The sequence below is a fragment of the Ictidomys tridecemlineatus genome, chromosome 3, assembly GCF_052094955.1.
Source record: "Ictidomys tridecemlineatus isolate mIctTri1 chromosome 3, mIctTri1.hap1, whole genome shotgun sequence".
NCBI classification, from domain to species: domain Eukaryota; kingdom Metazoa; phylum Chordata; class Mammalia; order Rodentia; family Sciuridae; genus Ictidomys; species Ictidomys tridecemlineatus.
This window is the reverse complement of record NC_135479.1, coordinates 131,610,365-131,622,155: the sequence shown is the minus strand read 5'-3', so window position 1 is coordinate 131,622,155 and position 11,791 is coordinate 131,610,365. Positions and strand designations below refer to the sequence as shown.

General features: G+C 42.5%; 1 pseudogene; it reads right to left on the bottom strand.

Moving 5' to 3' along the window:
• Positions 1-623: 623 nt before the first annotated feature.
• The window catches only part of LOC101966827 (splicing factor 3B subunit 4 pseudogene), a 37,978-nt pseudogene continuing 26,810 nt past the window's right edge, over positions 624-11,791 (bottom strand).

The following is an 11,791-nucleotide window of genomic DNA, read 5'->3' as shown; positions in this document are numbered from 1 at the left end:
ACTGTAGCTGCTCCAACAGGATGAACTTTCTCAGAACTCAACATAAAAGCTACTACTTTTTATGATCTGATAGAATGTGAAAGAAAATTTGTTTGGCTCTTGGTTTCCTGAGACCAAGATGGCAAATAGCCCTTCCATGAAGTCATTCTGAAAACATTCAATCCCTTGAAATCAATGGATGATGGAGCCCAATAGCTCATTAGTTAATTCTTATAGAAAATTGTTCAAATTATAATTCTTTTTTTTCTTTTCTTTTTTTTTTTTTTGTACTGGAGAATGAACTCGGGGCACTCAACCACTGAGTCACATCCCCAGCCTTATTTTGTATTTTATTTAGAGACAGCCAAATTGCTTAGCGCCTCTCCATTGCTGAGGCTGGCTTTGAACTTTCGATTCTTCTGCCTGAGCCTCCTCCTGAGCTGCTGAGATTACAGGCATGCACCTGGCTCAAATTATAATTATTTTTTTTTTAAACAAGCAACATAGTTTTATTTTCTCTGGGCATCTGCAAAACACTTAGGACCAATGTAAAAAATAAAAAAATAATAAATAATTTAAAAAAGAAAAGAAAAACCTCCTTTAAAAACAATTGCATTGGTGGGAGACTGAGAGGGATTAATGCCCTAGCCCCAAGGAGCTATAGCAGCAACTCTGATTGGTCCAAGGAATGGAAAGGATATCAGAAGGATATAACAGGAGGAAGAAGAATGAGAATTTAGCAAGGGAAAGGGCCCCAAAGTGGGCCACAACAGGGAGCTAAAGGTGGGGGCGTCTGGATGGCGAGGGGGCCCCCATTGATAGCCATAGTGAGGGCCAGTGTATCCATGAGGTGGTATCAGTGGAGGAGGCCCACGCACACCAAGAGGAGGCATAGGACCTGGGTGACCCATGGGAGATCCAAGTGGAGATCCTGGCAGTGGGGGCATGCCCACTGGAGGAGGTCCAGGATGAGGCATTCCAGGTGGGGGTCGGGGTGGTGGTTGCCCCCCAGAGCGTGGAGGTCTAGCATGTGAGTATCCTAAGCCATGAGGACCATGTAGGCCAGGTGCATATGGGACATTCCTGGATGGGGCATCCCACCTGGTGGGAACAGGTGAGGGTGAGAATGTCCATGACCAGGATGTCCAGCCCCTGTGGTTCCTGATGATGGAGGGCTATGTCCTCCAGCCCCAGGAGGCATAGGTGGTGGGGGCATGGCCGGAGGTGAGAGGGCTCCAGGAGGCGGCACTGGAGGTAGCAAGGAGATAGGAGGAGGCATGCCTGGTGGAGGAAGCCAAGACCCCAATGATGGCACCCCAGGAATGGAGGTGGAAGTGGAAGGGGTGCATCTGTGAATAGCTAATAAGGACCGTCAGACTGGGAGAGTGGGTTCTGGGCTACTAGAAGTCATTCAGCTGCTGACACATGGCGGTCCCCCTTAGAGTTCTTCTTGAACAAGTAAGATATAGTGATAAGGCGGTTACAGAGGTACTGCTCATTCATGGCCTCAATGGCTGCATCCGAAGCATCAAACGAAGCAAAATTAATAAAGGCTTAACCTTTGGAGTTGCCTGTATCAGGGTCCCACATAATTTTAGGTATTTGTAAGATGACCCCAAAGGCGCTGAAAGTATTATAAAGCAGCTTCTCATCAATCTCTGGGTCCAGGTTCCCAGTGAAAATGTTGGCCCCTACATCCAGGTTTTTGTTGTGAGCAGATGCCCTGTTTACACATATTGGCTGTCCATAGAGTTTGATCAGGTTCATGATCTTAATGGCACAGTCAGCATCTTCCTCACTCAAGAATTCAACAAAGCCATAACCTTGGTGCTGACCAGCGGCTCTATATTTTGGCATGTGGGTGTTGACCACGGGCCCTGCCTGGAGAAAGAGTTCCCACAGAAGTGGTTCACAAACCTTCTCACCTAGGCCCCCCACGTACACAGTGGCATCCTGGTTTGGTTCGACCCGACAGCCATGGCCAAAGAGCTCCTGCCGTCTCTAAGCACCAGCTCTGCCCTCTCAAATTATAATTCTTAATCTTTCCTTGGAGTAATGAGATTCATTATTCTCTTCAGAATGTTAATACTTTTATTGCTAATCATATCTGTTGAACTTTTTTTATTTATAGATGAAGTCATTAAAAAAAATCTGGTATCACATGATTACATTTCTAGAACGACATAAATCCTTCTGCCCAATTGGGTTTTCTTTAACATTTGGCAATCAGGATTCTGTTGGTGGTTTTCTAGTCTAGAGGCCCCCGTGGTTTTTATAAAAGAATAATGTTTCTGATCCATGCTGAATTCCACTCAGAATTAACCCACATCCTAATAGGGGTAATTGATGGCCATGACATGTTTTACTCTTTTTGGCTCCACAAGCTTTTTGGAATGTGGAGGCTGCTGTCCCTGTTGAATACTGTACCACTGCTCTTTGCCTTAACTGGAACTTTGGATGCCTGTCACCTTATTAATATAATCTGGCTTACCTTAATCACCCCCTGGCTTCATAAAATTTTGCAAGATTGTTCCCATTAGACTGACATTCCCAAATCAAGATGTTTGATATCAGTTTCATTCTTTTCCACATGACACGAAATGTTAACGAAGGCCAATTCTTTAATTTGGCTCCCCTCTTTCTAGTTCATCATCCAGAAAAAAATGTTTCTTTTTAAAATACCTTTTACTTCCTGTCTTTTAGCAGGTCCCTGGACATAATGGGGGAAATGAGTAATCATTGATGAATGGGAAATACTGCAATAAACTTTACACAGATCTTCTTACAAGGTTTTGAATATATCAATAATGCCCACTGATTCATTTTCTCATGAATGTTCCTTCTCAAACAATGTGGTATATAATCTTAACTTATGAGAAATGTTCTTTAATTCCATCACCACACACAGATATATTTGCCTATTGGTTCAATAGTTAGATCTTTCAGTTTAGCATCAATCAAGCCACCTAATGTGATTGTAACTGTTTCAGTGCTATAGCATCAAAATTTCGGTTTTGTGTTATTTTTCCTGAAAGGAACACATAGAGTACCTGGTCCAAGTTCTCCTTTTGATAGATGTGGAAATGGAGTCCCAGAATACTGATACGACTTTGTTAAAGCTGCCAAATGAGTTTTTTCAGGTCAATGTTCTCCCTAACCTTCCAGCATTTCAACATGCCCATTTAAATTTTCCTGAGTTGGCATTTCCCCAATGCATTCATCATGCAGTTGTCCAAAGGGATGGGTTTTTACTCAGTTATCTCCATTCTCAGCTCGTTACATTGCTTCTTCATGAATACTTTGGTAGGCTCTTGACCTGAATGACAAAATGATTCATATTTTATGCTTGGGCAGATGATTTACAGATTGTTTTTCTCTGCATCATTTTATGGTTATATATTATTGACAAGTGTTGTTTTTGTTTCTGTTTTTGGTACTAGGGTTTGAATCCAGGGGCACTTAACCACTGAGCCATATCCCCAGTCCTTTTTATTTTGTATTTCAAGACAGAGTCTCATTAAGTTTCTTAGGACCTCACTAAATTGCTGAAACTGGCTTTGAACTTGCAAGACTCCTGCCTGTTTCAGTGCTGATCTGCTGGGATTATAGGCGTGCACACTGCACCCAGCTACTGTTGACATTTTATGTCTCCTACACAACATGGTAAACACCTTAAGACAGTGGTCATTCTCAATTAGTCTATCAGTCAACTTTGCATTCCTACAATTATATACTTGAGTCAGCTAACTTATGAAGAAAAGTTTTATTTAGCTTACAGCTTTGGAAGTTCAAAGTCCAGAATCAGAGGCTCCATTGGTGAGGGTATGGAGGGTGACGCACCAGGGTGGAAGTGCATGTAGGAACAGTCACATTTTGAACAAGAGCGGAGAGAAAGAGGATGGGCATGGTCAGACTTTCACCAAGAACTCAAGTGGTTACATGACCTAAGGACTTCCCACTGGACTCCACTTCCCAAAGTTCCACCACTCCCCAAATACACCACCACAGGTACCAAAACTTTAATCACAATGGATCCTTGCTGGATACTTAGACCAGACCTAAACCATAACATTTGGTATCAATAGCATTTTCAAGTATTTCAGATACTTGAGTAAATGAATGATTGAAAGAATTACCAAGAACACACAGGTGAGCATATTGAAATCCACTGTATGTTTACTTAACTGCCCAGTAAACATATGTGCAGGTTACTCAAAGTGTTCTGACAATCAAATCTCCAAATGTAAAAAAAAAAAAAAAGAAACTTGATCAATGCCTGGCATCATAATTAAAAATTAAGTAAAAATGGATCATAGATCTAAATGTAAAACACCAAAAAAATACAACTTCTAGGGGAAAACTTTTGTGGCCTTAAGTTAGAAGATTTGTAGATATAAAATCAAAAATTATAATTCATAAAAAAGATAAATTGAATGTTTTCAAAATGAAAACATCTGTTCTTCAAAAGATGCTTTTAAGAGAACAAAAAGACAAGCACAAAAAGGGAGAAAATATTTGCAAAACACATATCTGATAAAGTCATTAGTTCCAGAACATATAAGGAACTCTCTGGATAATAATAATAAGGCCAAAAACATGATTTTAAAAATTGGCAGATTTGGGCTGGGGATGTGGCTCAAGCGGTAGCGCGCTCGTCTGGCATGCGTGTGGCCCGGGTTCGATCCTCAGCACCACATACAAACAAAGATGTTGTGTCCGCCGATAACTAAAAAATAAATATTAAAAAATTCTCTCTCTCTCTCTCCCTCCCTCCCTCTATCACTAAAAAAAAAAAAAAATAGGCTTGTTGAATGTTTCCTTTTTTTTAGTTTCCCATATTTTGAAACTAATTTAGGTATCATTAAAATAAGAACATCAGATCAGATAGTGGGAATACCCCTACATGCCCCCACTGATCACCTCTCTTCAGACTCAGGTGAGAACCTTCACTGTATTTCAGGATTACAGTTATTAAAATGACAGTTAAAATATTAATACCCAGGAGTTGTTTATGGTTAAGGCCCAGTAACCTATTCTTTACCAAGTAAAATAATTTGTTAAAAACATATATACTTTGATCCAGGTACAGTGGCACATGCCTGTAATCTAAGTGGCTCAGGAGACTGAGGCAGGATGATTGAGTTCAAAGTCAGCCTCACCAATTTAGTAAGGCCCTAAGCAACTCAGTGTGACCCTGTCTCTAAATAAAATACAAAAAGGACTGGGGATGTGGCTCAGTGATTAAGCACCCCTGGGTTCAATGCCTGGTACCAACAAAACAAAAAACCATCAAAAAATATATACACTTTGGGGATACCAGACCCTAAAACAATTTCACACCACATACCTTGCTTCCTTTACCAAGAGAGCCCTGCTAAGCTACTGGTGGTGAATGGCATAGTAAACACACAGCTATCCCATACCTGTCTAGTAAGCTGTGTGAATACACGAAGAATTTATGTTAATATAGGGGTGAGGAAAGAATACAAGTGACATTAAAAAATGTTTATGTCAAAGTGCCAGGATTATAGTTTTTAAATGATAAAAACTTTAAACAAACATGAAAGAAAATTACACAGTGAACCCACCAAAAACAGAAGATCACAGTTTCTGTTTTGGCGCTTCTTATTACTTTTTTTTTTATTAGTTCATTCTAGTTATATATAATATTAGGATTCATTGACATAATTATACAAACATGGAATATAATTTTCTCTGTTTCGGTCCCCAGTGCTTCCCCTTTCCCTCTCCTCCCCCTCCATCCCCTATTTCCTTTCCTCTACTCTACTGATCTTTCTGCTGTTTATTTATAGTATTTTTTAAAAATTTGTGCCTTGTGAATACACATAACAGTGAGATTCATTGTATTATATTCATATATGTATGTAGAAAAGTCAGGTCAGATCCATTCCACCGTCTTCCTTTTTCCTGTTTCTCCTCCCTGCCCCTCCATCCCTTCCTCTGCTTCACTGAGCTTTCTCCTATTTCCCTGAGATTCCTCCACCCATTTACGATCCATCCCCTGCCAGCTAATTTTAAAAAGCATAATTGTCCTTACATATTTATAAAATAATACACACTGGTTATAGCAAATATTTGAAAATACTAAAAAGTACATGTGAATATCCACAAGTACAAACAACTAAATATTGCCACGTGAAGCACTTGTGGCACCGAGTTCCACTCTTATGTATACAAATGTTTTCCACATTCTTTGACAAACGTGGACCCAGCCTACTTTGTAACAGTCTCTTTTCCACTTAATGACATTTCATCATTCCAGACTCCCCTCCGTCTGCACCCTCTGAAATGGGCCCGACTGCTGAAGACTAATGTGACTGCTGCAGCCTGATTTGATAAGCAGCTTGCACGCCAAGCAGACTGTCTTTTTCCAGTGAAAGTTTTTCAGGCTAATGGAAGAAAAATGTATAAGTGAGATAAATGCCCCTCCGTGTTTTCCTGAGTATCATCCAACCTCCCCGAGGCTGGCTCATCTGCAAGGGGTAGGGGAGAGAAGAGGTCTTTTCCCTAGGCAGCCCCTGGCTTACCTTAGCTATCATTAAAGAAACCCAGGAGTGGAAGGTGATTGGGGCATGTGGAATCACCCAAGGAAATTCACTGTCACTAAATGTTCCAGGGCTGTTCTCCTCTAGATCTACAACTCACTTCTGGGGGCCCCACACCTGCCCTTTGGAAATCCTTACTTCCCATCTAGACAGTGTGGCTAGGCTTATGGCCCAGGAGAATAAGTGCTAAGGAGTGGCTTGGGCAGGTGCATGGCCAGAGACTGAAGCTGTGTGCAGGAAACATTGGAGCTAAGAGGGCTTTGAAGACAGGGACCCTTTGATAGCCACCAGAACAGTCCAGTTACAGAATTTCTGCAATGGGGAGGTAGGTGGTAGGTAGGAAGGGGCTGGGAAACGCCTCCTTTCCAGTGATCAAGGATCAAAGCTTAGACACTATTAAAAATGTAATAGTTTCTATGAATGTAATAGTTCACAAAAGGAAATCCAGAAAATACATAAAAGCAAAAATAGAAAACTCACTCTTAATGCCACTACTCACATTTATGCATTGTAAACAGGTATGGAGATTTCTGATCTTGCTATGTATATAGAAAATTAGAAAATGCCATACATACCCCATTATAACCTACCTTTTTGGGGGGAGGGGTGTACTAGGGATTGAACTCAGGGGCACTCGACCACTGAGCCACATCTCCAGTCCTATTTTGTATTTTATTTAGAGACAAGGTTTCACCAAATTTCTCATCCCTTTATCTTTGCTGAGGTTGGCTTTGAACTTGAGACCCTCCTGCCTCAGCCTTCCTAGCCACTGGGTTACAGGTATGTGCCATGGCACCTGGCTATAAACCTACTTTTATTTGCTTAATTTTAGGGAATACATCCTTTTCCCTCTCTAACTGTAGTACCTTGCTGAGAATGGACAGAGTGGACACAGTTTGCCACCAGGTCTCCAACATCTCTCTTCTTCACCTCTCTGTCAGGGTCCTCTCCCCAGCACCACACTCAGACAGCTGTCAGTTTAGCTATGATAAAGTGCTATCCTTTCCAAGGCCACGGGCCTTTTGTAAGAAGTTCTGAAAAGCAGATCATCTTCACCAACCCCCATTTAGTCACTAATATCAAGGTGGGGAGAGATTTTGCACTTCTCAAAAGGATCTGCTCTGTCAACTCTCTGACTGGGATGGAATCTGAAGAGAATGGGAACACCCAGGCCTTTGGTGGATGTTGTAGAAATAGCTGAATTTCCCCTGGAGACTGACAGGATGTTTCCAACTAATCCATCCACACATTAAGATTGGTTGACTATTGGTAAACAGTTTTGAAGAGACTCACAACTTGGGGTAACAGTAACAACATGGGATTGGAGACACATAGCTATATATTAAAATTCTGGCTCTGGAAGTTTTTAGCTGTGTGACCCAGGGCAAGTGCCCTAGTTTCCTTACCTCTAAAGGGCAACACCTCCCTCATGGCTGCTGTAAGAATTAAAATAGGATAAGACTTGTAAGTATTTAGTCTGAGCAGAGACCTCAACAATAGGTAGATACTAATTATGTAACAACAAAAGCAACAGCACATGGCTTTTGAAAAGATTTGGCCAGCAGTGGAAATGTATAGATACAAACCACATCAAGAAAATTTGATAGATGAACACCTCAACTATCATAGCGCAGTAAGATCGGATTGGTTATACTATATAGAATAATTTGCTTTGCAAAGTTTTGATCAGTCAACAAATATTTGCTGCCTTCTACATGCCAAGCCTAGGACTATATCTTAGATACACAAAGGTGAATAGCTCAGTCTCTGTTCTGAGGGGTCTTACATTTTAGTGAGGAAGATAAATAATTAGTTCATTATTTCAGACTTATGATCATAGATGTTGTTATGGTTTAGATGTGGTGTCCCCCGAAAGCTCACGTTGGACAGTGCAAGAAAGTTTGGAAGAGAAATGATTGGGTGATAGCCTTAGCCTAATCAGTGAGTTAATCTGTGAAGGGATGGGATTAACTAAAGTGGTAGGGTGTGGCTGGAGGAAGTGGGAATTGGGGTGCAGCTTTGGGTATATATTTGTATCTGGCAACAGGAGTGTCTCTCTCTGCCTTCATCGTGATGTGAGCTGCTTTCCTCTGCCACCCTTTCCTGCCATAATGTTCAGCCTCACCTCAAGCCCCAAGGAATGGAGCTGGCCTCCTATGGACTGAGACCTCTGAAACTGTGAGCCCTCAAATAAACTTTTCCTCCTCTATAATTATGCTGATCAGGTCCTTTAGTCACAGCAGCAAAAGACACAGTCACATATATAACCCCACCCTTTGATGGCAGGCCCATACCATGAAGAAGGAAAAACAAGATATTCTGGTAGAAGATAAGTGGCATGGGGATGCTTTACCTACCACAGGACCCTCTGAGGAGATGACATTTGAGCTGTGACCTCAGTGATGAGGAAGCAGCCATGTGTAGGTATGGGGACAGGACAAAACAAGCAAGAACTACAAGGACAAAGATGACAGGTGGAGGACTGAACTTGGCAGGGAGGGGAGAGGAAGCCGACAGTGACTAGAACACAGGGGGTTGTGGACAGAGAGTCAGGTAGGAGGCAGATGGTGAGAACAGGGCTGGCAAATGGTTTCCACCAAGGGCCAGAAAGTTACTAGCTCAGGCTCAGTGTCTGCTGCAGCTATGCAATGCTGACCTACTGCGCCGCCGAAGGAGCCATGGACAATCCGTACCTAAATGGATGTGGGGTGTTCAAGTGAGATTTTATTTACAAAAACAAGCAAGGGAGGAAACATATTGGCTAGAGTTTGTCCATCTTTGATTTAGAGTTTTTGAAGACCTAGATGAAGAAACTGGCCTTTATTCTCCATAAGGGCTTGAAGCAGAGGAGCGATAGGGTCTGACACCTCCAAAGGATTGCTCTCTTCTGTGGAGGATGGACTGGAGAGGCAAGTGGAAGCAGGGACCTGGGAAGAGGTGGCTGAGATGGTTCCGTCGAAGTGACAGTAGTGTATGATGGGTGCAGCAGAAGGGCTAAGAGGTGAACCGATCCTCATTTTATATTGGATCAGAATCAACAAGATTAGGAATGAATTAGATGTGAAGATCAAAGATGAAAGAGAAATAGAATGATTTGAGGATTTTGGCTTTGACCACCCGTAGCCAAAGCCACATGCAGTGAGGGGGACACTAGGGCAGAGATGTATCAGGAAGGAGAAACAGCAATAGTTCAGTTTTGCCCCTGTTGAGTTTGAGATGCTCATCAGACGTGCAGCTGGAGATGTGCAGCAGGCATTGATGTGTGTCCAGCTAGGACTCAGGGAGAGCTCCAGCTGGAGATGGAAATGTGGGAGTCATCGGTGTGTGGGATCAGACAGCCCCCAGATCTAACTAGGAAGAAGGAAAGGAGTCAGGAGGACCAAGGTAAAATTGTAGGTCCCTCCAGAGGATGGAAGTCTGGTAGAGGCAGCGAGGACAGCAGAGGAAGCTGGGGACCTGATGGGGCAAGACGGGTGAATGTGAGGGTCAAGGAATCATACCTGTCTCAAGAAGGATGCCCTGGGCCACTGTGATGGACTCTGCCAAGTGATCCAGGTAAGAGGAGGTTTCTAAGATTCACACCTGGAGTCCCATAACTCCTATTGTGCCGTCCGGGATATTGAAAATATGATCCAATTTACAAATATACTAAAATTCAATTTACTTATGACTTCTCGGTGACATAAATCAGCTCAACCAGTGTTGAGTTACTACCATGACTCACCTTTCTGCTTAGAAATCATTGGAACAAAGGCAATATTACAAAATGTCTTAAATAAAGCAGCCTACACTTTGTGGGGGCAGATCATAATTTCCTGTACTTCTAGGGTTATAAAGGTAATAAGCAAAAAAAGAGCCTGTTTTCCATCACCTCTGCCAATCAGAAACATAGAAGGGAAGGAGAATCGAATCCATCAGTAATTCCCAAGGGCCACAGGTGATCTTTTTCAAGCAGTGGTTTTCATCTCTCCCACCACTGACATTCATCTTTAAATTACAGGCATTGAGAAGAAAGCCTAATTTGAGTTTCTCCACCCTTCTCCCTCTTCACTTTTAGAAACAGTTGATGATCATAAGAAATGAACTGGCCAGTGTGCATGTACGAATCCTGTCACCATGTTCAACTATAATGCACCAATAATAACTGTGGAAAGAGAAAAACTAAATAAATCATATGTATTGAATTAAATATATACTTATACATATTGAATTAGATTAATATTATATATTATATTAATAATTATATATTAATTGAATTGAATTAAATATATATATATTATAGCCTGGCATGGTGTTGCACACCTGGAATCCCAGCAGCTTGGGAGGCTGAGACAGGAGGATTGCAAGTTCAAAGCCAGCCTCAGGAAATGCAAGGCATTAAGCAACTCAGTGAGGCCCTGTTTCTAAATAAAATACAAAATTGGGCTGGGGATGTGGCTCAGTGGTTGAGTGCCCCTGAGTTCAATCCCCAGTACCCACCCACCCCCACCCCCAAAAAAACCCAAATAAATGAACTGGCCAAAGAACCAGGGAAAGGAAGAATGATCAGAAGGCTTCTAGATGGCCATCCGTCTTTGTTGTCCATCTTGTTCTCTGTTTTCTGAAGCAGCAGTGGGCACCTCAGCTACTATTGCTGGTGGAGATAGCCCCCCCCCCCCCAGGCATGTCAGTGGCCCTATCCACATTTTCCAACTTGCATTCAAAGGATGGTTCTCTTGGACCTGTTGGGTCACTCAACTGCCTCTTTAATGGTTCCCTTTCTCATTTCAATCCCCTCCTTCCCCTGACTGCGTTTCTTATTCCAGCTCCAAGAAAAGTGGTAAGGCCTCTGGAGGCGGAAGGGGAGCAGAGTACCTGCTCTGTGAAAAGAATGCTGAAGCCTTCCCCAGCTTTGGCCTGAAAGCCTGAGCCCAGCAAGGCCCCCCAGGGATCAATGAACTAAAAATAGCCAGAGGCTTGTAAATGAACTGGAACGGTTGCTGCTGCCTTCTTAGTCCTTCACAGAGCAGGGGGGGGGGGGAACAGGGGAAGTGCACAACTCCAGCGCCTTTTATTTTTCTAGCCAGGCCTGTTGGAGCCAAGAGCCCTACCCCTGCTGCTTGGTGGATTAACGATGGCATTTCCACCCTCTCGCTTCCCAGTCTCCCTCCCATGAAGGTACAACTTGTCCTGTTCTGGGACACCACTTGGCAGTCCTCCTGGAGGAAGTGGATTTTCTGTTGCATTTCAAAAGAAATGTAATATCA